At 37.6% G+C, this 26,792-nt stretch overlaps 1 protein-coding gene across 3 annotated transcripts in view; it reads left to right on the plus strand.

The window, feature by feature from the left end:
* The first annotated feature begins 683 nt into the window (after positions 1–683).
* The window catches only part of CDH12 (cadherin 12), a 1,186,459-nt gene continuing 1,160,350 nt past the window's right edge, over positions 684–26,792 (plus strand). For 2 of the 3 annotated variants that reach the window (XM_027520212.1, XM_027520211.1), the window contains exon 1: positions 685–1,022. The gene's annotated coding sequence lies outside the window, so the exon portion shown is untranslated. Of the gene's footprint in view, positions 1,023–26,792 lie in introns of all 3 variants that reach the window. The other variant, XM_027520215.1, reaches the window with a different exon arrangement.

A 26,792-nucleotide genomic window follows, 5' to 3' on the forward strand; every position in this document is an offset into this window, starting at 1 on the left:
AATTCCCCCAGGTAGAGAAGTTAATGTCAATTAAAAACAAAAAATCTTCCCATATTTAACTACACCAAAATTAAAGTAGAATGAACAGTTTTTAGTACCTCACAGGATCTGGACCAAGATCTATGAGAATGGAAACAGGTAAATGAACTAGTAGAAAGGACATGAATAAGATTGCTGTCATTAATGAGAAGCTCATTCTTGTTTAGACAATATTTAGAGAATGAGCCAACTTTCAGGTAAAATGGATTTTGTTTTCTAGTGCCACAAAAATGAAAGAATCAGGTGACTGAGGGCAGTGAGGACTAGAAACCTAAGCCTTTTGCCTCCCAGCTGATCGTCACTCCTCTGATTGTGAATGGTCCTCAAACACCCGCCAAAGCGCCAGAGCTAACTAACCCAGTGCCCTCACTTTCTCCGCCCCCATGTTCCCCCTCCACTAAGCTGATTTGATTGAGTGTTCTGCGAGCTTCGATTCCCTAGAACTTGGATGCAATGAACGCTAGGGGAGGGGGGGGGGGGGAGAACAACCGAGATAGATTTCAAACATAGGATTCAGTGACTTTTCACAACTCGGTGCTGTGTCAAAGGCACGCTGTGTTTTGTTTTGAGGGCGGGGAGATGACTGGGAGGGAATCCTGCTCCCCCATTGGCTGGCCGCTCGGCGCTGCAGTTGAGCTCCAGCCGCTCCGCGAGCATCATTGATCTGAAGGGTAAACGTGGAGGGAGCCACAGAGAGGGGTCCAGGCGTTTCTGAGAAGAGAGGCAGCCGCTTCCAGGAAGAAAGTGGTGTCTCTCCTAGCTGCCCGGCTTGGAGGGCCTTTTGTGACTCAAAGGGGAAACAATGCAACGCAGTTTGCTGCTACAGTGATTTAGGAGAGTAAGAGAGAGAGAGATAAAGAGAGGAAGCGAGAAAGCGAGAGCGAGAGCGCAATCTCACCTTCGTTGCAAAGCCTGGCTTGTTGCATACATACTGCTGCTGCTCTTTCTGCTACTGATCCTGCAGCCGCCGTTTCTGCCATCAGGTAAGGCGTCTTCTTTTTTCTTTTGGTGATGGAGATTGCAGAGTGTGTGTTCGCTTCAGGGTACACGCGCAGAAATTCATACATGATTAATAAAGTGTTGTCTAGCGTAATCAGAAGCTGAAGCAGGGAGGCTGCCCACAGATCTAGCATCTGAATTAGGAGCCGGTGCGTGGTTTTTGCTTTGGGAAACTTCGGTAAGTTCTAAACAAGTCTGTCCTCTGCAGAACGAGGGGTTAAATTACAAAGAGAGGGAAAGAAGTGTTTTAGCCACTAAGATACCTTACTTTGCTTGTCTAAATTTTCGTGTGGAAAAAAAAATGCTAGGTGTTCAACTGTTTATATGATAAATGGCTTAATTAATATCTCTTTTACACAATCATTAATGCTTTATTTTCAAACGGCTTCTGAAAATGCCTCAACTGATTTTTATTAAAATACAATAATAGCCCTACTTCCTTCTCCACTGATTTTAAACTTCATTCTTCATTAAAACTGAAAAGAATGTAAAACAATGTAAATGTTTCAATGACTGGTCTTTCTGTATATAGCTATTTGAGTTTCCTACCACAAAACTAATTTGGGACAAGTTAAAGAGGTACGGATTACTAAATATGCTGTGGCTTACATAATAGGCATTTCATAATTATCTTAATGATATTAATCATTTGGGGGTCCATTTAAAATATAAGGAATATGTATTAATATAGTACATGCAAGTAAATCAGTTTTAAAGAGACCATTTGCATTTTATAAATATTTTCTTCCTTTTACAGATCCTTATTTGTGTCTTTCTCTATCTGAATTACATGGTTTCAGAGCCTTTGTAGTCCAGAGTGCTTGATATTCCCTGTCCTATAGACATATTCTCTGTTCTCTCGGGAGAGGGAACTGACATACTTTTGGCTGATCCTGTGACCATTGAGATGATTTTCTGTTTCTCATCACGTATTGTGAAGCTCATTCACAAATTGCTCAGCTAGAAAATTACCTTACATCCTGACTGGGGAAAAAAATTTAAATAGAGTAAATTCTGAAAATATGCTTACGGTTTTGAATTACACTATACATGACCAAAACATGAAAATCCAATCATGCCAAGCAGGTATGAGTTTGTTCAATCTTCTCAGCATACTTGATCATTTTTAGAACTGTCAAATAGTATTAGGTATGCAGCTACCCAGAAATATTGAAACTCATCCTTCAGTAGCATCACTTATTCATTAAATTATCCCAATCATTTTAAGTTATGTCTTCATTATGATTTCTAAAAAGGACTTTAAATGAGTCCATTTTATTATAAATATTTCCATGATGCCAGGAGAAGGTCTCTACAGAAAAAAAAGGTAGATGGTTACTCTACCTAAGCCATAGAAATTGCTTGATGAATTGTTTTAGAATGCTCAAGAGCATAACCATAAACAAAATAGGAGCTTTCCACTAATCAGCATGTGAGCTGGTTCAGTAACAAAATCTAGGGACCATTCCTCCACCTGCCATAGAAACTACTGGAGTAAAAAGAGTTTTCATATTCATTTAAAAATTTAATTCCAGAATATAATGCATTTTCCCTCTAATAATACCACCTCTTACTTTGAACACTAACGTCCAAGGATGACCCTGCCAATGTTAAGCTCCTACCCCATTAAAAAAAGAAAAAAGTTCCATTTTCTTTTCTGTTGTGTTCAGCAAATCTCCGGTTTCTAGATTCTTAACTTCTACTGCTGTATACCATTTTCAAGCAGTAGGGGGAATTTTTCAAGCCAAGAATGCTTTTTTCCCTACTAGACTTCATTCCTTCCACTGATCAGCTTAGTGATGTGATCATTTTAGATAATTCCCATGAGAAGAGCAGAATTATTATGGGACGGTGGGTGTCATTTGTCCTACATGTGGGATGATGCATATTAACTTCTTATCACAGCAAAAACACTCCTCAGTTTATGGGGGAAAATCCCTGTTAATGCTTCACGTGACATACTTATACCTCAGTCTGATTGCGTCTTTAAAGGATGGGGCACAGAACTGATCTCCTTAGACTTAGCATCTTTTGCAGCTGATATTTTGGCAGAAATGTGATTCATGTAATAGTCTGTGATCCTGGTTGAAATCAATCATTTATCATTTTGTGATTGGTAAAAATATGTCACTCCTCCTCCTTAAAATACACTGTCGTGAACCTCAAATCACTGTTGCTGATGAAATAGAACTGCAAATAGTCTGCTTAAGCTGTTCTTATGCGAAATGTGAAGCAGTACTGTTTTCACACCTATGCCATTTAGATGTCATGTCATTAAATCTAACAATTACCATAGGAAGGTGGGTAGAGTGATATTTTTCCTCAGAAGTGAGGCATGTTTTCATGTAAATATCAAATCTAAGAACTTGTATAATAAAAATAGCCTACTAGTAGTGTTGTTGTAAATGTCTTTTTACTTCTGAAGGGAAAGGATGATTATATATGTCTCCTTTAAGGTATGATTCTACTCTTTTCATCTTTTGACAAATTATAACTTTTTAAACTAACTACGTCCTTTATTACTATGTTGGTGTTACCACAGGAATAGATAAAATTTGGCTTATAATGTGGCACCAAATGGTGATTCTATCTATATTAAACTATTAGGTGGGAATTATTTCACCCTTCTTGTTAAATACAGAGTTTTTATGAATAGGGACAATTTATATGGAGGTAAACTTATTTAAGGAATGAAAATTTATGATTTTCAATGGGAATATTCTTTTTAATTTACTAATATATAATTGAACAATTTGCACTCTTACAGCTTTTAAAAACGTTTTAACTTTTGGCTTTAAGGCAATGCGTTGTTTTTCTGAATTATCATGTTAAAGTATGATATATCATCACCAGATTTCAGAAGGGAAATATGTTTGTGTGAATATGAATAATGCTGCCTATGTTGAATAAAATTTTCAAAGTTTTTTTTTTTAAGCATCACATGATAGATGACTAATAATATGGGATAACATTTTTTCCACATTAATGATACTGAAAAATTAACAGGTGACATTCATGTAATATTATTCCACTTTTGTGAGATCCCTGATAATGTTCTAAGAATACATTTATTCAGTTACCAATTATTACTTAATCACTTAATTTAATGTACACATGTCAAACTATGGAAGAGCTTCCCTGGTGGCTCCCTGCAAGAATTTGCCTGCAATGCAGGAGCTTGGGCTCAATTCCTGAGTTGGGAAGATCCCCTAGCGAAAGGAATGACTGCCACTCCAGTATTTTTGCCTGGAGTATTCCATGGGCAGAGGAGACTTGTGGGCTACAGTCTGTGGGGTCATGAAGAGTCAGACATGACTCGGCGACTAACACATTCACACACAGAAACTGTTGAAAACAGTACTTATGTTTACTATTTTTATAAATTAAAATTCACTGAAGTTTCTAAACTCTATCATATTAAATCTTGTTTGTGTGTGTATGTGCACTCACTCATATCTGACTCTTTGCGGCTCCATGGATGGTAGGCTGCCAGGCTCCTCTCTCCATGGAATTATCCAGACAAGAATACATAAGTGTGTTGCCATTTCCTACTGTAGGGGATCTTCCTGACCTAGAGATCAAAACTGTCTCTTGTGTCTCCTGCCTTGGCAGGCAGATTCTTTACCACTAGTGCCACCTGGGAAGCCCTATATCTTACGGTGTTAAAGGATGAATTAAATCTTCAATGTGCTTCAGTTATTTATTTATTTTTTACTAAAGGGTTGTGGTTTTGTTTCATAGCCCTTCTTTTTGAACATCAAAGTTATTATTCTATAAATTATTTATATTACCTTATATATAAGTGGTGTTTCACTTGAATAATGTAAACTTTTTCATAAAATATGTACATCTCATGCATATATGTGAAAAGATTCTAGTGAGAGCAGGTTAGCCCTAATCTGTGCGCAGATACTCATTAGAGAAATGCCAGACTTACGTGTCAACTGTTAAACTTATGTGGACAAATGGCTGAATGACACATGATTAGTTTTAAGTACCAAAGATGCAGTCAAACTTTAGGACGTAAGTTGTGAATACAAACTTACCCATAAAGTAAGAAGCTATTTACAAGTGTATTTGCATGTATGCTCAGTCGTGTCTAACTCTGCGATTCTATGGAGTAGAGTAACCTGCCAGGTGCCTCTGTCCATGGAATTTCCCAGGTAAGAATACTTGAGTGGGTTGCCATTTCCAATTCCAGGAGATCTTTCCTCCCAACCCAGGAATCGAGTCCAAATCTCCTGTGTCTCCTGTATTGGCAAGCAGATTCTTTACCACTGTTCCACCTGGGAAGCCCATGAGTATAATTGATTACACCTTAAATGTGCCCTATCATCAATGAATTTTATAACTCCTATTTGCTGAAAAATTATTGTATATTTTTTCCAGGTACAGATGAGAGTCAAGATTTATTATCTGCATGATGATATGAAAGTTGAAAACTTGAGAGTAAGACAATTGTTTGAATGCAAATTTTGAGATTAATCTCTGGGCATTTAGGAAAGAAAGTGAAAGTGAAGTCACTCAGTCGTGTGCAACTCTTTGCAACCCTGTGGACTGTAGCCCACCAGGCTCCTCCATCCATGGGATTCTCCAGGCAAGAATACTGGAGTGGGTTGCCATTTCCTTCTCCAGGGGAATCTTCCCAACGCAGGTATCGAACCCAGGTCTCCTGCATTGCAGACAGAGGCTTTAACCTCTGAGCCATGAGGGAAGCCACTTATCTTTTTGATTCTTGGTTGCTTCTCTTGATTTAGTATATTACTACGTAGACCATACTAACTAACAGTCAAGTCTTTCTCCTTTTAAACTTCCTTTTAAATTATAGCATGCTAGCTTGGTGGAGATTAACTATAGTCAGAGCTGGCCTGCTGGGTAAAATAAAAGCATACAGTGACCAGGCCTTTTTATGTCATGGAATTCACTTAGCATGTTGGGCTAGAAGCAGTTTTCAGGTCACCTAAATTTAAAAAATCCTTTTATTTTTGGCAAGCGTGCTTTCAATAGACAGGCATGGATGTTTCTGGTAGTTTAAAGAATCAATGGGGTTTGGTTTGTAATGAAACTTTTACCACTGTGTTTCAAAAGGGTTGGAAGTCAAGCAAAGAAGAGAATGAATATCAGGGATGGTTGGTGTGTGGGTAAGTTTTCAGCTGTATACAGAGTAATCAGAGTTGGCTTTATGAGAAAACAATATTTGATCCATAACTTGATATAGGTGAGAGGGGTTGTTGAGTTGATAAGTTGAGTCTGATTCTTTTGCGAACCCATGGATTATAGCCCACCAGGCTCCTCTGTCCATGGGATTTAGCAGGCAAAAATACTAGAATGGTTTGCCATACAGGGGTGGCAGAGGATGAGATGGTTAGAAAGCATCACCAGCTTAATGGACATGAATTTGAGCAAACTCCAGGAGATAGTAGAGGACAGAGAAACCTGGCATGCTAAAGCCCATGGGGTCACAAAGAGTTGAACATGACTTATAATGATTGAATAACAAGAGAATAGAAGGTAGCTAGAGAAAATACAGAGTCCCAGGAAATTTGTGGGCTTGTCTTTTTATAGATATTTGAGCATGTAAATAGATGAGGTAGAAATCTTTAGAAAGAAATGAAATAAAGGATCAAGGCTTTAGAATTGAAAGAGTCATAAACAGGATATGATTAATGATTACCCTGAGCTGGATTGAGCAATTGGAGGCTCCTCATCTCTCCCCTATCCTTGAAATGTAGTCGCGCCCACCATTCCCCCACTAGGACCTCGTTCAAGGATGCAGCCTTTAGAGAGTAAGGTTGTTGAGGCCATCTGGACTGAATACATGATGAAACCCCCTTAAGTGCCATGTGCTAAGTCATTTCAGTCATGTCCAACTCTGTGTGATGCTATGAAATATAGCCTACCAGGCTTCTCTGTCCATGGAGTTCTCTAGGCAAGAATACTGGAGTGGGTTGCCTTGCCCCCCTCCAGGGCGTCTTCCTGACCCAGGGATTAAATCTGTATCTCATGTTTTTGGCATTGGCAGGCAGGCTTTTAACTAGCACCACCTGGGAAGCCCCAAAAGATCCTTAAGTCCTCTGTATAAAAATTTAAGATTCTGGTGGGTAGATGCAGAGATGTGCTTGTCTTGCTGCTACTCAAGACAAACTTTGTATATGTTCTGTTGCTTATTAAACCTGACACCTGCCAATCTGGAATGTCTGCCTTTTTCTTCTGTCTTTCGTTGGCCTCCGTTTATAGGGCCAGTTTCACATTTCACCTGAGAAGTTCCTGAGTTTGTGAACCAACATAGAGAAGATGAAAATGTATACTATGCAAGGCTCAGGTGAAAGCTGCAATTAAAAGATGTATTTAATTTTAATAATGCAAGTGAAATAATGTTCACAAATAATTCAAATGATATATCAAATAATAATTGTGACATTTCAGCATTTATTAAAGTGATATCTTAAATGTTAAAAAGGATTGTTGAGAAATATCCAAAATGTGATGCTAATTAATTTATCCAAAGTAATACTTTAAAGTGCAACTGAAAGAGATACAAATGCTTGGTAAATATTGAGAAACATTAACTATAGGGAATTGATGTTAGTAGCCCCACTCCAGTACTTTGCCTGGAAAATCCCATGGATGGAGGAGCCTGGTAGGCTGCAGTCTATGGGGTTGCTAATAGTCGGGCACGACTGAGCGACTTCACTTTCACTTTTCACTTTCATGCATTGGAGAAGGAAATGGCAACCCACTCCAGTGCTCTTGCCTGGAGAATCCCAGGGACAGGGGAGCCTGGTGGCTGCCGTCTGTGGGATCACACAGAGTCGGACACGACTGAAGTGACTTAGCAGCAGCAGCAGCCTCTATTCTGTCTGCCCTCTGATAGACTATTCAAGGAGATCCAACCAGTCCATCCTAAAGGAAATCAGTCCTGAATATTCATTGGAAGGACTGATGCTGAAACTGAAATTCCAATACTTTGGCCACCTGATGTGAATAACTGACTCATTTGGAAAGACCCTGATGCTGGACAAGATTGAAGGCAAGAGGAGAAGGGGACAACAGAGGATGAGATGGTTAGACGGAATCACTGACTGAACAGACATGAGTTTGCGTAAACTCCGGGAGTTGGTGATGGACAGAGAAGCCTGGTCTGCTGCAGCCCATGGGGTCACAAAGAGTCGGACACGACTGAGTAACTGAACTGAACTGAGCCTCTGTTCTGTACTTTCCAGGTGCACAGTGGTAAAGAATCTGCCTGCCAAGGCAGGAGATGCAAGAGACACAGGTTTGATCCCTGGGTTGGGAAGATCCCCTGGAGAAGGAAATGGCAACCCACTCCAGTATTCTTTCCTGGAGAATTCCATGGAAAGAGGCTCCTGGCGGGCCATAGTCCATGGGGTCACAAAGAGTTGGACACAACTGAGCACACACAGATGCACACACACAGACTCTATGCTGCCCTTGGAAAAAAAATGTGTGCTATCATAGGAACTGAATTGCATGATGCATTTACAACTGTTTCTCAGGAAAGTGCATAGGAATGTTTCAAGTAACAAGCAACTAACAATAGATCCCAATTGAAATTGTCCTCTTACCACTTTGTGAGTCAATATTTACTTCTATGAAGCATAGCCATTAGTCCAAGGATGTGATTTCAGGCAGATTTAAAAGCAAAATATGTACTCAAACTCTATTTTCTCTAATTAGTCGCAATAGGATAGTGAGTGAAATGTGAAAAACAAACTCTTGGCAAGATATTATATTATATGTTTACCTAGTCAGGAATGGGAAGCCCAGAATGATTTTTTGGAAGTAAATGAGTGTTTCACAGAGAAACATCTAGTTATCTTAATTCGCATGTAGTATTTGTGCTAAACTGTTTTCTAAAATGTCACCACTATATAAGATCCTCACATAGAAGAGAGTTCAGTGTTAGAAGTTTAGCTGTTGCAGCCTGAACTAGAGTTATGTCAAGTAATCTTGCATATACAGTGAATATCTATGTATACTAAATATAAATAATATACATCTTAAACAGCAGAATTAATATATTCATCCTGTACAACCATCAAATCTCAGTATTTCACAAGGAATTGTATATGCCTATGGTTATATAACATTAGTAATGAAGGAAACAAAAGTATACATGATAATTTATGGTGTGTAATCTGCCAAAGCCCAGAAGTTTGCACACACCTCCACACAGTGAAAGTGGTAAACAGGCATTACTTTTGAAAAACAAAAACTGAAGTCAGGCATGTTCAAAATACACAATCACACCACAGAAGAAAAGGCCCACCTCATAGAGTTTGGGCTGGACTATAAAATGCGAAATCTTTTAGGAGGAAAATTTGGCAGTATCCATCAAAATTTAAAACCCAACAACTCCAATACTCAGATTATATTCTGTAGAAATTTACAGGTGCTTTTCCTTGCCTTATTATTTTATTACTTTCTCCCTGACTGCTGCTGCTTCTTACTTTCCTTTGGTGAGTTCTCTGTCTTCAGACTTACACAGTCATCCCTTGGACATCACAGGTAACACAGATGTTAGGGGTATTGACCCTTCAAACAGTGGAAAACTTGCCTGTGTTTCATAGTCAGCCTTCTACATTCTCTGTTATTCTGTATCAACAGTTTTGCACCTGTGGATGCCACCAACCACACACCATGTAACATTTACTATTGAAAGAAATGTGCACATAAGTGGACCCTTGAAGTTTAATCCCATGTTGTTCAAGTGTTAGCTGTAAGTAGATTTGTTGTTGTTTAGTAGCTGAGCTATGTCTGACTCTTTGCAACCCCTTTGGATTGTAGCCCATCAGGCCCCTCTGGCCATGGGATTTCCCAGTCAAGAATACTGGAGTGGGTTATCATTTCCTTCTTCAGGGGAATCTTCCTGACCCAGGGATTGGACCCATATCTCTTGCATTGGTAGGCAGATTCTCTACTACTGAGCCACTGGGGAAGTCCTATAAATAGATACTATCAGAATTTCCCAGGACCCAGTCCAAGGCCCACTCACCTCTCTATCTAGAAATGCACTCAAGAGTAATCTTGTTTAGTAACAGCTCAGATTTAAATATCACTTGAATGCCCCTTTCCAGATTGGTATCTTTGTCTCCAATGCCTATGCTGAGCATCAGTTTCTAGTCTCCAGTCTCTAAGAATGCCTACTTAGTATTTCCACTTGCATATCTATATTAGTCTGCTTGGGCAGCTAGAACAAAATACCATAGATTGGGTGACTTAAACAACAGAAACTTATTTTCTCACAATTCTGGAAGGTAGGAAGTTCAAGATTAAGGGTCTGGCTAATTAGGTTCCTGGTGAGAGTTTCTAGTTTGCAGATAGATGTCTTTTTGCTGTGTACTCACATGACTTCTTCTTGATATTGACAAAGAAAGAGAGTGAACAAACTCTCTGGTGTTTCTTCAAAGTGGAAGTGTTAGTTGCTCAGTTGTGACTGACTCTTTGTGACCACATGGACTGTAGCCCCAGGCTCCTCTGTCCATGGAATTCTCTAGGCCAGGATACTGGAGTGGGTGCCCATTCCCCTCTCCAGGGAATCTTCCTAACCCAGGAATCGAACCAGGGTTTACTGCATTGCAGGTAGATTCTTTACCAGCTGAGCTAACAGGGAAACCCCCTTATGACCTCATCTAACCTTAATTTCTTCCCAAAGGCCATATCTCTAAATACCATTATATTGAGGGTTAGCAATTCAACATATCTTGTCCCTGAATTTGGGAAGGGGGTCACAAGTTTAGTCCATATCAACATCTTTTTTTTTTTTTTTTGAACCCAGGTTTTTCAAAACTCAAACTCATGATTTTTGCCCATTCTTACCACAACCTAAATATAGTAACTTTAAAGTTTTTCTTCATTCTAGTAAACTATATAATTATTCATTTAGTTTTTAAAGAACTTGGGATCAACCCTGAGACCTTGCCTTTCCCACAATTAGTGCCACAGTTGAGTCTACTGGCTTCATGGCTTTATTGTCCAAATATGTCTTTCATCCAGTCACTTCTCAGCTCCACCATAGTTACCTTTGATTAAACTTCAGTTATCTTTGGCTTGAAACTGGTCTTTAAAAGATTGCTTCTACTGTTAGCTCCCTCCTCTAACAATTCATTGCATACTAGCCGGATGTAAACCCTCCAATGTCATGGTCAAGGAACTTTCACAGTTTAAAGTCAATATCTGGCCTAGTCCCTCAGTTTTCTTTCTCATTATGTCCAGTTTATCCCTGCCAGAGGGACTTGGCAGTCACCCAGCTTCCCCTTTTAATTCATGTAGATCTCAGTTTAAATATTCTTGCTTAAGAGCTATAACTAGTCTATTAATACAACTTCATTCTCCAGAATTCTCTCTACCTATTATCTATTTAATTTTATTTAAATCAGACCTGCTTCAACTTACATCATGCTGCATTATGTTATCCATCTTCCAAAATAAACCACAAGGCCCATGAAGAAAAGCCTACAGAAGTACCTGGCACTTAGAAGCCCTCAGTAATTATTTGTTTGAATTATTGAATGAATGAATGATAGAATGGATACACATTCACCTAAACATACAGATACATATAACAGGATTCTGAGCAATTTGCATATGATATGTTAAGAGTGGTTATATTTAGGGAGAAAAGTGAGACAATTAATGAATTATGTGACTTTTTATTGTAATTATGCATATAATCTGATCCCTGAATATAGTTATTGCTAACTAATCATGCCATTTGTATTAGTATTTGGTACTGAAGCAGTGTTCTCTTATTAAAATGATTTAAGAAATAAAAAGGGCAGAATTTGAGTGTCAACCTACCAAAAAAAATGGTTTTAAAGTTAAGACAGATTAATTTGGGCAAACACTAGTTATCTTTTCACCTCAAGAGTCAATACCATCTCATTGTGTATAATGTCCCTAATTCCCCATGGTGCCTACCATTAAAATAAACCTCCCAAAATACACTAAAAAGAGGGAAATAAGGACTGTAAAGATTTTTCTTAATTGGCTCTGAGATTCAGTTTTTTTATCTGTAAAGAACAGAGAAGAATCGGTGTTAACACCTGGACTCCTGTCTATGCAAAGTCCAGAGCTCCTGAAGTTAACAATTAAATGGCTTAATCTTAAAACCCTCCAAGGTTTAATTCAGTAGCTCTCTTCAGAAGGGCATTGCTAATTCTTCTTGAATTGCTGCTTCTGCTAACTGCATTGTCTTTATTTGAACAGTATTCATTCCATTTTCTCTAATGGAGTTAATTGCATTATGAAAGTCGGCTTAGAGTGGAAACTTATTTCTGCTCCTGGAGTATCTCTCTACAGAATCCTTTTTCATTTTTCTTTTCAACGTGACATGTGCACATTTATACAGCATAATGTCACAAATGTAGCGTGCCCTGTTTAAATCAATTTAAAAAAATCTTCTTTAAAATATTTATACACACACACCAAAGCATGTTAGCTCTCCAAAGTGCCTATAGTTCTGGCCATCTGATCTAATAGACTCTAAATCCTTGGCACATTAACAAATCTCTGAGCTTTTAAATAAGTGGTGACCTGTTCATTTAGTGGGCTACTTCAATAAAGTGAAGGCTCCCTTAGGTTAATGATGGATCATGGAGCTGTTTGATTTGCAGTGAGTTAAGTTGCCTATTATCCCCTACCATTTATGTGAATCATGTTATCACACCCAAATAATTTGTCAAGCCCCTTCCCCTGTGTCTGTAGATTTCTGAACCATTACAGGAAATCTTAGTGGATAAATCTGTGAAGTTTTGTGCCTGACAACTGTAGATGAATTATTATTTTTGCCAAGCATATGAAATTTCAGCTAAGGGTCCATTTCCTCATGAGAGTATCAACAGCTTATTCAAAGTTTATCTGAGCATCTTAAACAGAATGGCAGACATTTTCTCCATCTCCCTCTCCCCTCAATTAAGCATCCTTCAAATAAAACTCATACTAACCATCTACTCTTGTTCCCCGATGTTATACACACTCATGCCTGCAGACACAGAGAGACAGGTAGATGTTGAATCAGTCCATACATTTTAAAAATGCTACCTCAGTTATAAATCTGTTTTATGTTTCCAATATGGTGATTGCTTCCTTTTCATATCTACTTTCTGCTAATTCTGTAGTCTTTTTAGAGGTACATGTTCATGTTCAAAAATCTTTAAAATTAAGGAAAACTCACTGCAGAAAATAGTTTAAATGTTTTTTGAAGTGTTTCCATGGTGCCCTAACATCTCATGTTTATCACCATAGTGTGTGCCTGTGTACACACACAAAATTGTTCAAAACAACTTTTTCAGTAAGATCTCTAAAGCTACCTAGATGTTTCTGATAGAAAGCAATAAACCCTTTTGACATTAATCCTTCCTAAAAGTGAAATACGTCTACACTATAGAAACAACTATATAAAATATGAGTGACAGGAAGAAAACAACTTCATTTATTCTTGCTCTGCAATTTCTGGTGTGGAGATGACAACCATGGGGGTGGTGAAGAATGGCAAATTCTTCTGTGTTTGATGTTAATTTTACGACACTGTGGAAAAAGAGAGCATTGTGCCCTACTCTGGATCTCTAAGTGAATTTGTGTAAAGAGCGCTCATTAGTTCATGTCACTATGCAGAACTAGTATATTATGAATATTTTTACAAACTGACTTGGGAAAAATTCCTCAGTATTGTGGATTCACAGAGAACTTCCCTAAAAAACTATTATATTTTGCTTCCCAGGTATAAAGCTATGATTAATAACTTTAATGCAGAACCAGGATATTTTCATTGATGGTTACTTAACCAATTTTTATAAATACATCGAATCTTCCATTCTTTAATGCCAAGGAAAGTTTCAAACTCCGTAAAAGTAACAAAAAAATGATTTTAGGCTGAAAAGGTAAAGCCAAATTCTCTTATCAAAAAAGTAACTATTATTCTCTGACAGAAATTAAAGTAAGAATATTAAAAAGTGTATGAAGACATTTGCTTTCTTGGACTTATTACACATTGTTTAAAAGGCATTTGACTACATCAGTTTAAAATGTTTAAACTGTAACAAGAGCTATTTTACCATGACAAAAATCAGTTTGAATATTTTTGCATATTACAAAAATATCAAGATCTCTCATAGTCTCTATTCCCCATCCTTTCTTTATTTCTCAAAGTATTTAACTTTATCTCTAGTCCCATGTTTAAAAATCTAGGTGATGTAGCATTTCTAATTTTATTATGAAATTCCATCTCTATTTCTGGATGATTACTTGCCTTATATCTTAACATTCTAGAACTATCTTATCTTATTCCTGATGCCGTCTACCCTTGAGATGTAAAGTCAGTGGATCAGTTAATGCTTGATTCTAGGTTATTTGCTTGACCTTATTTCAGATTCCTGACTACTCTCAGCCTCCATAATGGTCAATGGCATTTCAACACTCCCTTGTGAAAAACTGCATGGACCATGAATTTCATGGATAGCCTGCTACTGGATTACATAGCCCTTCCTCTTGAGCTTCAGAATCAATCTTCATCCATGTTAAAAAAGTCATAGAACATTCATTTTCACCGTATGCTACATACAGTTTGTTTTTAGCTGTGTACACACAATAATTTTAGCCATCTAGCACTTAAAATGCTTTTGAGATTAGTGATTTAACACTATCCATTTCAAGTGACATGATTTTATTTTTAAAAAGGCCATCTGGATGTAACACTTAACCCAAGTTATGATAGAGCTTGGGATTCTATGACACTTCCATGGATACTATTTGGAGGATTTTTTTTGTTTTCTTTTAAAATGTAACATTTTGGATGTTCTCATTAGTTGTCATCTGATATATTTTATCACTTAGATGATAATTGTTATTCTTCTTGTTTAAGTATATTTCATAATTTATAACTAATACTTGTTCATGAGAAAGGAAATAAGTTATTGCTAAATGGGTTAATACTTTGGCCACCTGATGCGAAGAACTGACTCATTTGAAAAAAACTGTGATGCTGGGAAAGATTGAGGGCAGGAGGAGAAGGGGACGGCAGAGAATGAGATGGTTGGATGGCATCACCAACTCAATGGACATGAGTTTGGGTAAACTCTAGGAGTTGGTGATGGACAGGGAGGCTTGGCATGCTGCGGTTCATGGGGTCGCAGAGTCAGACCTGACTGAGCGACTGAACTGAAACTGAAATGGGTTAAATTGAAATCTGCATCTCCCTTCTTTCTCACCTGCTATCCCACTTCCCATAGATAACTGCTCACACTAGCAGTTTCCTATATTCTAGAAACTTTCTGCCAACTTATAAAATACATGGATATATAGAAGACTACTCTCTTCAATTGACTTGATAATTATCGGACCTAGTTAATTTCTCTCTTCTTAACATAATTTTTTAACTTGAGTTCCCAGATGTCCACTACAATTTTGATCTTCCCTTTCACCTCACTAGCAATCCATTCTCAGTTTTATTTGCTGCTTTCTTCTTTTTCCTCTTAATATTGAAGTAGCTTTGGTTTTCTCCTGTCTACACCCACATATCTGAGTGATCTCATCCACGCACATAGTTTTAAACACCATATGTTGACATCTCCCAAATATATATATCTCCAGTACAGATCTCCCCAAATCCAGTCTCCTATAGCCAACTGCTTTCTTGGCACATAATATACTTGTGTACCTAACAGACATCTCAAATTCACGTGTTGAAAATGAACTTGTTGGTCGTTACTCAAAAATATATTCTATTCTTAGATTTTACCATGTCTATTGATAAACTCCATCCTCTCAGTTATTCAAGCTAAATTTCTCAAACTTTCTTACATCCTCCCTTTCTCCTTCATGGCATATTTAATTTGATAGGAAATCCTGTTGGTGATACTTCCAAAGTATGTGTGGAATCATCCCAATTTTCAGCACTTTTACTGTTCTCACTGTGATTCTAGTAGTAATAATTGCCTACATGAATTACTGCATTCATTTCCTAAATAGTTTCCTTCAAGTCCTTTAAAGGATAGCATCAACATCAAGGGTCATCCTTTGAAATAATTCCAGTTCATGTCACCCTTCTGTTCAAAATCAACTGATGGCCCCCCATTGACCACAGAGGAAATGGCAAGGGTCCCCTGTGATATATGACCCTTCATCTTATTTGTGGTCTATTCTCCTTACATTCTTCCCCTTTGCTCATTCTGCTTGCACAGTTCTTCCTTTTTCTAGAAGTTACAAGGCTTATTAGGGTTTCCCTGGTGACTCAGTAAAAAGTGGTGGGAGGGGGGTTCAGGATGGGGAACACATGTACACCTGTGGTGGATTCATGCTGATGTATGGCAAAACCAATACAACATTGTAAAGTAATTAGCCTCCAATTAAAATAAATAAATGTATACTAAAAAAAAAGAAAGTGGAAAAAAAAGTATGCACCTGCTAATGCAGAAGACACAGGTTTGATCCTTAGGTCAGGGGCTCCCCTGGAGAAAGAAATGACAACCCACTCCAGTATTCTTAACTGGGAAATCTCATGGATAAAGGAGTCTGGTGGGTTATAGTCCATGGAGCTGCAGAAGACTCAGATACAAACAACAACAACAAATCATATTCCCACCTTCAAATTTCATATGTTGAAATCCTAACCTTCTATATGAGCTTCCCTTGTGGCTCAACTGGCAAAGAATCTGCCTGCAATGCGGGAGACTTGGGCTCAATCCCTGGGTTGGGAAGATCCCCTGGAGAAGGGAACAGCTATCCATGCCAGTATTCTGGCCTGGAGAATTCCATGGACTGTAGTCCATGGGTTCTCAAAAAGCTGGACACAAGTGAATGACTTTCTCTTTCGCCCTCTATATGATGGTACTGGGACATGAGGCCAATGGGAGATGATTAGGTCATGAGGGTGGAATCCTTATAAATGGTAACTAAACAAAAACAACAGGACTCGTTTCCACCTGTGCTAGCTGCTCCTCTTGCTGGAATTCTATTTACCAAATATCTACTTGCCTTGTTGTCTGTAATTATCTTTGTTCAAGGTCCCCCTCCTCCATGATATCTATTGTTATGTCTCTAATTGTGCAAGCTGCACAAAACCCTCAGACAACACAGCTACTTTTATCCTTTCCTACATTTTTCATATTGTGTTTACGATTTATTTCCATGTCTCCTTTCTGAAATGTAAACACTTGGAGAACAGGGGTCTTTACATGTTATGCACTGATCTAAGGAAATAAGAATGGGATCTGGCAGACTAGCACATAGTAAGCAGTTAATATGTTTTTCACAAAAGTTTTGTGTGTATAAATGAATGACCAAATTATTCCAGATTTCTTGTGTGACTTTTGTGTTTTATAAACATACATGGGCATATATTAGCATGAGCACACACAGTCATTTTTTAAAGGGAAAGTAAGAAATGTAAATCATTTTGTATATGTCTTTAGAAAAAAGAGAAATGTGGTTGAATTTTAGGACCATGAAACACAGCATCTAGAGTCTTTGTTCTGGTTTGTTGGTGTGTGATTGTGATTTTGTGGTTTTCATTGCATTTGATAAATTAAGATCATGGTTTTCACTCGACAGTTTCTAAAATTACTTCTCAGTGATGGTGGAGGATAAACAAGGAGAATAAATAAAAATAACCTCTGCCTGATGCTCTTTTTACACCTAATAGTCATGAATTTTACCCTTTGTACCCTTAAGTGTTCAGATATTTACATACAAATATATAAGTATGTGTGCATATGAACACATATATGCAAACAAGTGTCTACTTACATGTCTCAGTGTTTGTTATTAAGTTGACTTACAGCACATCAGAGTATGTAAGTTCCCAGAGGTATGTCATTCAAGTGTAATTTATGCATAGAAACATTCTATATAATCATGCACATCCAGACACGTGCCTGTATATCAAATATTTTCCTCTAATCGTCTTCGAGAATATTGGTGGTTCCTTCATTTCTGTCTTTCCAATTCTGCTTCTGGTCAGCTTTCCTTAGCAACCATGTGGAAACATATTTCCATATTTCATATATCGATTCCTTCTTTTTATGTCTGAATAATTTTCCATTACATATCTATCACATCTTCTTTATCGATTTATCTGTTATTGGGCACTTAGGTTGTTTCATGCCTTGGTTATTGTAAATAATGATACAGTGACCATGGAGGTACAGATAGCCTTTGTAGATTATGATTTTGTTTCCTTTGCATAAATACCCAGAAGTGTAATATCTAGTCATATGATAGTCATATTTTTAATTTTTGAAGAACTACATATTATTTTCCATAGTATCTATACCAATTTACATTTCCAGCAGCAGTGCAGAAGGATTTGCCTTCTCCATATCCTTGCCAACATTTATTTTCTTGTCTTTTTGATGTTATTCTAACATGTGTAGGGAACTATCTCACTGTGGTTTTGTCTTGAACTTTCCTGATGACTACTAATGTTGAGTCGGAGAAAGCAATGGCACCCCACTCCAGTACTCCTGCCTGGAAAATCCCATGGATGGAGGAGCCTGGAGGGCTGCAGTCCATGGGGTCGCTGAGGGTCGAACACGACTGAACGACTTCACTTTCACTTTTCACTTTCATGCATTGGTGGAGGAAATGGCAACCCACTCCAGTGTTCTTGCCTGGAGAATCCCAGGGATGGGGGAGCCTGGTGGGCTGCCGTCTGTGGGGTCACACAGAGTCGGCCACGACTGAAGTGACTTAGCAGCACTAATGTTGAGTACCTTTTCATGTACCTCTTGGTCATTTGTATGGTTCAAGTGTAGCGGTGTTTACAGTTAATTGATCACAGTCAGTTCTGTAGCTTTCTGTCACTCAGAGGAAAATATTCATTTGAATCAGATTGTCTCCAGTCTATAGGAAGAAATCGAATGTCACTTCCGACCTTACATAATGGTGTCCCTTTAAGATTTGGTTTTTCTTCTGGTCTGATTCTTCTCACTACATTTGAAGTTTGCTGTTACACAAATGCCCTTTGTATAACTTCTTTGGAAGGAAATAATCATGTACTTCCTATATAGACATTGTTAGTTTACCAACAACTCACCCTCTTTTTCTGGGGGAAAAAGGATATTGTATTTTCAATAATATTGATATCAACTGGCCTTAGACTTAGTTGGCTTCTGCCTTAGTTTACCAAATGGAATTTGACCCATGTCACTGACCTAATGGAGAATTTGATTGCTGAATTTTTCCTCTGCAATCCTTCTTTAATGGCATGTCAGCTAGCAATTGTGGATCCATGGCCTGATTTGGAAGTGAACTGATTCGCCATTACATAGAGACAGCTGCCCTGGAAATTTGCCCAGATTCACAGTTGTGTTTGCATGGGTAAAAAATAAATAAATACAGTAAAGAAAGGTAGGACTAATGATTTTTTACTGAGAGATGCTATATAGTAAGTGCGCATATGGTCTCATTGCCAGAAATATGTTACTAGTGAATTAGTGCTACTGAATATTGTTAGTTTCACAGAGAGACAATGACAGCTAATAAGTGATCACTAAACAAACTCAACTCCTTATTAGTAAGATTATTTTCCTTGATCTAGCTCTGAATCAAAGAACAAATGTATTTTAGTTATATTTTTGCTCCTAACATCAGAATAATGTTCAAATAATATTTAAATCTCCAAATAAATGGTATGATTCATTTGAAATATTAACATATTTTATAATGCTGCTTCCCAGCTGTAATCATTCTTTTAGGACATTCTAATTTTCAATAATTTATACATCTGTGAATAATTAGATTGTTTTCCATTTCCAGAATATTTTTCCCATTCAAGAATTAGAAGAAATAGCAGACATGAGTTCTGGTCCTGATAAAGCAAAAATTAAGTATATTGTATATGAATAGAGTTTGGGCAGGAATACAGGAATAGTGAAAATATGATAATTAGATTTCCATTGAGTTTTCCTCAAAAAAAGTTGTATATTTTTATAGAGGACTAACAAATTCTTGCAGAAGGAATCTTCAAAATCCTTTCTCATTGCTTATTTGGCTAAATATAAATGTAAATTTTATAACAAGATCTTGCAGCTCTCTATTTTAGAAGCAAATTCAATGCTTTTCATTTGCTGAAATGCTGAGCATATATTATTCCATAGTGGCTTTCCTTCCTCCCTCCTTTCCTTCTTTTTCCTAGATTTTTCTATAAAATGCAGTATCTAAACCCTCCAGAATCAGGAGTCATTCTTCCTAACAAATTGTTTTATTCACTATTATCCCCATTAAACTTGGTTCCTTAGAGCATCGCTGCACACAGTGTGCAATTATATTTTTTAAGGAGTGTAATACATTCAGTTCAGTTCAGTCACTCAGTCATGCCCAACTGTTTCATAATACCTTTATACTTTGATACCTTAATTTCTTATTTAAATGCTCACCTAATTTTAAAATTTTCCATGAAAGTATTGATCCCACTTATCTCCCTCCTTTTAACATGCTTCTTATTTGTGTCATAGAGTATTACCAACATAATAATAAACTGTTTCACTTTTCTTATATAACCAGTAATTATTTATTTAGTACCTACTGCTTTTCAGTCACTCATTCTACACTCTAAATAAAATGATAAACAAGATGGGCATATTCCATTTGCCATAGCATTCTTCCATGCTCTAGTTACAGGGGTAGCCAACCTCTGGAGTCTAATGCCTGATGATGTGAAGTGCAGCTGATTTGATAATGAAAATAAAGTGCACAATTAATGTAATGTGCTTAAATCATCTCAAAACCATCCCCTGCACCCTTCAGTTCAACCAATCAGTCATGTCTGACTCGTTGAGAACACATGGACTACAGCACACGAGGCTTCCCTGTCCATCACCAACTCACAGAACTTGCTCATACTCATGACCATCAAGTCAGTGATGCCATCCAGCCATCTTATCCTCTGTCATCCACTTCTTCTACTACATTCAGTCTTTCCCAGCATCCAGGTCTTTTCCAATGAATCAGTTCTTCTCATCTGATGGCCAAAGTATTGGAGCTTCAGCATCAGACCTTCCAATGAATATTTAGGACTGACTCCCTTTAGGATTGACTGGTTAGATCTCCTTCCTGTCCAAGGGACTCTGAAGAGTCTTCTCCAACACTAAAGTTCAAAAGTATCAATTCTTCAGCACTCAGCTTTCTTTGTAGTCCAACTCTCCCATCCATACATGTTCAGTTCAGTTCAGTCGTTCAGTCATGTCTGACTTTGTGACCCCATGAAATGCAGCACTTCAGGCCTCCCTGTCCATCACCAACCCCCTAAGTCCACCCAAACCCATTTCTGTTGAATTGATGATGCCATCAAACCATCTTATCCTCTGTCATTCCCTTCTCCTCCTGCTCTCAATCTTTCCCAGCATCAGGGTCTTTTCAAATGAGTCAGCTCTTCACATTAGGTGGCCAAAGTATTGGAGTTTCAGCTTCAGCATCAGTCCTTCCAATGAACACCCAGGACTGATCTCCTTTAGGATGGACTGGTTGGATCTCTTTGCAGTCCAAGTGACTCTTATGACTACTGGAAAAATCCATAGCTTTGGCTAGATGAACCTTTGTAGGAAAAGTAATGTCTCTGCTTTTTAATATGCTGTCTAGGTTGGTCATACATTTTCTTCCAAGGAGTAAGCATCTTTTAATTTCATGGCTGCAGTCACCATCTGCAGTGATTTTAGAGCCCAAGAAAGTAGAGTCTGTCACTGTTCTCATTGTGTCCCCATCTATTTGCCATGAAGTGATGGGGCGGGTGCCATGGTCGTAGTTTTCTGAATGTTGAGTTTTAAGCCAACATTTTTACTCTCCTCTTTCACTTTCTTCAAGAGGTGCTTTAGTTCTTCATTTTCTGTCACAAGGCTGGTGTCATCTGCCTATCTGATGTTATTGATATTTCTCCTGGCAGTCTTGATCCCAGCTTGTGCTTCATCCACCCCAGCATTTTGCATGATGGACTCTGCATGTAAGTTAAATAAGCAGTGTGACAATATGCAGCCTTTCGCATAGGAAAAGGAGTACCTTTTCCTATTTGGAATTAGTCTGTTGTTTCACATCCAGTTCTAACTGTTGCTTCTTGACCTGCATACAGATTTCTCAGAAGGCAGGTCAGGTGGTCTGCTATTCCCATCTCTTGAAGAATTTTCCACAGTTTATTGTGATCTGCAAAGTCAAAGGCTTTGGCATAGTCAAGAAAGCAGAAGTAAATGTTTTTCTGGAACTCTCTTGCTTTTTTGATGATCCAACAGATGTTGGCAATTTGATCACTGGTTTATCTGCCTTTTCTAAATCCCACTTGAACATCTGGAAGTTCATGGTTCACATATTGTTGAAGTCTGGCTTGGAGAATTTTGAGCATTACTTTGCTACCATATGAAATTAGTGCAGTTGTACAGTTGTTTGAACATTCTTTGGCATTCCCTACTTTAGAACGGGAATGAAAATTCACCTTTTCCAGTCCTATGGCCACTGCTGAGTTTTCCAAGTGTGCTTGCATATTGAGTGCAGCACATTCACAGCATCATCTTTTAGTATTTGAAATATCTCATCTGGAATTGCATCACCTCTACTAACTTTGTTCTTAGTAAAACTTCCTAAGGCCCACTTGTCTTTGCATCCCAGGATGTCTGGCTCTACATCAGATATCACACCATTGTGGTTATCTGGGTCATGAAGATCTTTTTTGTACAGTTCTTCTGTGTATTCTTGCCACCTCTTCTTAATATCTTCTGCTTCTGTTAGGTCCATACCATTTCTGTCCTTAACTGTGTCCATCTTTGTGTGAAATGTTCCCTTGGTATCTATAATTTTCTTGAAGAGATCTCTAATCTTTCCCATTCTATTGTTTTCCTCTATTTGTTTGCATTGGTCACTGAGGAAGGCTTTCTTTTCTCTCTTTGCTATTCTTTGGAACTCTGCATTCAAACTCTCCTTTGCCTTTTACTTCTCTTCTTTTCTCAGCTATTTGTAAGGCCTTCTCACACAATAGTTTTGCCTTTTTGCGTTTCTTTTTCTTGGGGATTGTCTTGATCACTGCCTTCGGTACAGTGTTATGAATCTCCATCCATAGTTCTTCAGGCACTCTATCAGATCTAATCCCTTGAATATTTTTGTCACTACCACTGAATAATTGTTAGGGATTTGATTTAGATCATACCTGAATGGTCTAGTCATTTATCCTGCTGTCTTCAATTTAAGTCTGAATTTCGCAATAGGCAGTTCATGATCTAAGCCACAGTCAGCTCCCGGTCTTGTTTTTGCTGACGGTATAGAGCTTCTTCATATTTGGCTGCAAAGAATATAATCAGTCTGATTACGGTATTGATGATATGATGATGTCCATGTGTAGAGTCTTCTCTTGTGTTGTTCAAAGAGGGTGTTTGCTATGACCAGTTCGTTCTCTTGTTAGCCTTTGACCTGCTTCATTTTGCACTCCAAGTGCAAGTTTGCCTATTACTCCATGTATCTCTTGACTTCCTACATTTGCATTCCAGTCCCCTATGGTGAAAAGGACATCTTTTTTGGGTGTTAGTTTTTGAAGATCTTGTAGGTCTTCATAGATCTACAGAGATCATTTTGTCATTTTTGGAATTGTATCCAAGTACTGCCTGGAAAATCCCATGGATGGAGGAGCCTGGTAGGCTGCAGTCCATGGGGTCGCTAAGAGTCGGACAGGACTGAGCGACTTCACTTTCACTTTTCACTTTCATGCATTGGAGGAGGAAATGACAACCCACTCCAGTGTTCTTGCCTGGAGAATCCCAAGGACGCTAGGGCCTGGTGGGCTGCCATCTATGGGGTCGCACAGAGTCGGACACGACTGAAGCAACTTAGCAGCAGCAGCAACTGCATTTCAGACTCTTTTGTTGACTCTGAGGACTACATTTCTTCCAAGGGATTCTTGCCCACAGTAGTAGATATAATGATCATTTGAGTTAAATTTGCTGCATTCAGTATGCCAGCAAATTTGGAAAACCCAGCAGTGACCACAGGACTGAAAAAGCTCAGTTTTCATTCCAATCACTGTACCCCTGCTCAATGGAAAAATTGTCTTCCACGAAACCAGTCCCTGGTATCAGAAAGGTTGGGAACAGCTGCTGTATGATGGATGCCCCATTCTTTTTAAAAGTACTGTATAAGATACAATCATTTAGTATTATTGCTAGTAAAATCTGATAATATACGGTTGAAGTGATTGTAGCTTCTTACAACATTCCTAAAATATCAATTATTAATTGGCTACCAATATATTTAATCTAATGAGTGTGTGCTTTCTACAAAATGAGTATGATCCCCTTTATTCAGGGTCATGTTGAACTTTCTGTTGGCTTCGTATTGAAAGGGAATACAATTTGAAAAGGGAGCTTTTAAAACTACACCTGTTTTAAAATCATGTTGAATGAGTACATTGTTTTTATGTTAAATGTGCTCATTGCAATTAACATACTTAATTACTACATACCTAGGAGAGCTCTTCCTAGAAACATTTTCCTTAGTGTTGAGGTCAAATTAATTAAGTACTTGAATTTTCTCTGTAAATAAGCTGTCATTTTTTTTGTTGTCTTCCATGTAATTATTATAAATCATTCAGTTATTTTATGTTCCCATTGTGCACTGAAAATTGCCACTCTGGCTTTCAAACATAGAGGACCTGAAAAAAGCCATTTATTTCTCTTTCTTGCTTCCCTAACTGGCATAGTAGAAATGGAATTCATGTTGACCACTCACCTTTTCTAAAACATAAGGAAGCTTAACACGTGAATGATGAATTTTATAATTAAGAACGCAGTAGACACAACAAAAATATTTTGTATTCAGTAGCTGAAGATCAAGGATTAGTGACTAAAACATCTGATAGTCAGGCTGTCAAGAGTATGTATCTCAAGGGGAAACAGGGAATGCAGAGTTTATAGAGGGTCATGTCCTTTGGTTCAAAACAAAATTAAAGAGGACAGTTGTCTGTCTTAAATGCAGTAGTTGTGACTAGTGAAATTTTATCTCCTGATGGCTTTTACTTGATTTGTGAAAATAACCATGCTTTTAGAGCATTGACTACATCATCAATGAAAAAATGATTTTTACAAAAATTGATAATGGCGTTTTGGTGTAGTCATAACACATCTCAATTTAATACAATCACAATTAAAATATTATGCATCGTGACTATAAAAATTGTCAATTAAATATCCAAGGGGGAATAATTTATTCCCACAGAAAGCATTTCAAATAAAACTTTTGAATGAATTAAATCAGAAACACTGTGTATTCTGAAATAATATTTCCACATGTGTACTAGTTCTGACTTTGAACGATCTCAATAATTTAGGAAAAATATGTTTTTATTCAGTTTGTAATGAGGCATTTGATCAATTCTTTTACAGTAAGAGGGTTTGTTGCTGTTAATTGTAGCATGACTTGCACATCACTAATTTTGTATAGCTTGGTTTTTAAACCTAGTCTAAGATTTTAGAAAATAGATGGGATTCAGGGCAATTATAGTGAGTCTTAACTATTTAGCAAGAACTGTGCTAAAATCTGAAGAGGCGAAGTTGGATGCAGGTTTATCTTTGCTTTCCTTACTCTGCCCTCTGTTTAGTGGTTGACAGCCCACTGTGTAGTGACACTGTCAGGAACATAGAGAATATTCTGGATCTTACCCTGGCTGTATTCACCACATTCCTTAGTTTTGTGAGGCATAATATTGTAACTAATGTTAAAAGCACAAACCAAACCACCAGATATCAATTTGGGAATCATTAGACAGTAGTCATTCAGACTAGGGAAAAGAAAATGAGTCATATAAAACCTAAATTAATGACTGGATGAAGAATGAATGCATGGAAGATACATTTTTAAGAGTAAACTTTGGATTTTGAAAATAAAGTATTTGCTATTTAAAAAAAATCTAATGATCTGGAAAAAAACCACAAAACCTCTGAGTTTTATTAAAGATACTTATCAAATGTGAAGAGATAATTATCTTAGATTTAATTAGGGCATTATTGCTCCCTGTAGACTCAGATCCAAAATAGTATTTGTATAAAAAATGTTTGATAGTAGTCAAGATGTTTGCACCTTCTCATTCCCCACAATATCCCCTGGGTCTCCTGCAAAACCACATACTTGTTAAGTGTTGAAATGAATGATAAAATATAGGAAAAGAAAATGTGTTTTTGTGTTTAATTATCTTCTTATAATAAATAAATTTATACTATTTTGTTTTTATTGTCTTTTACACTATTATTTTTTATCCCTCCTCATCCAAATGTGTCTGTCTGTATTCTCCTTCATGAATGTATCCCTTTGAGACTCTGGTAACAATTCACACATCTCTGTGCTTGTTTCACCCCATACATTCTTTCCTAGAAAAATCACCAGTCTAGTACTAGTAGTTTTAATAAACATAGGTATGCTTAAGAGTTTCAAATGGACATCTAAGGCCCTGGCCAATTCCTTGAACTTCTGACTTTGCTGAGATTGAAGATTGAAACTGTGACACTTACACTCCTGTATTTACTCCCAATACTTACAAAAATATTGGCTAAAAAATGTTTTCAAATGTTTACTTAGCACCAGGTATATTTCATGTATGTTATCACAGTTAATGCTGCAGTAACTGTCTGAAATATTACATTTGTCATTTTCCATGTGGAAACACTATGTCTCTGCAAGAGAGAAATTTAATGGCAAGGTCACAAAACTATTAAGTGAAATAGCTGGGGCTGGATGCCAATTGTGTCTGATGCCAAAGCCCATTCTCATAGGTA

This window comes from Bos indicus x Bos taurus, chromosome 20, assembly GCF_003369695.1.
Source record: "Bos indicus x Bos taurus breed Angus x Brahman F1 hybrid chromosome 20, Bos_hybrid_MaternalHap_v2.0, whole genome shotgun sequence".
In the NCBI taxonomy this organism is placed as follows: domain Eukaryota; kingdom Metazoa; phylum Chordata; class Mammalia; order Artiodactyla; family Bovidae; genus Bos; species Bos indicus x Bos taurus.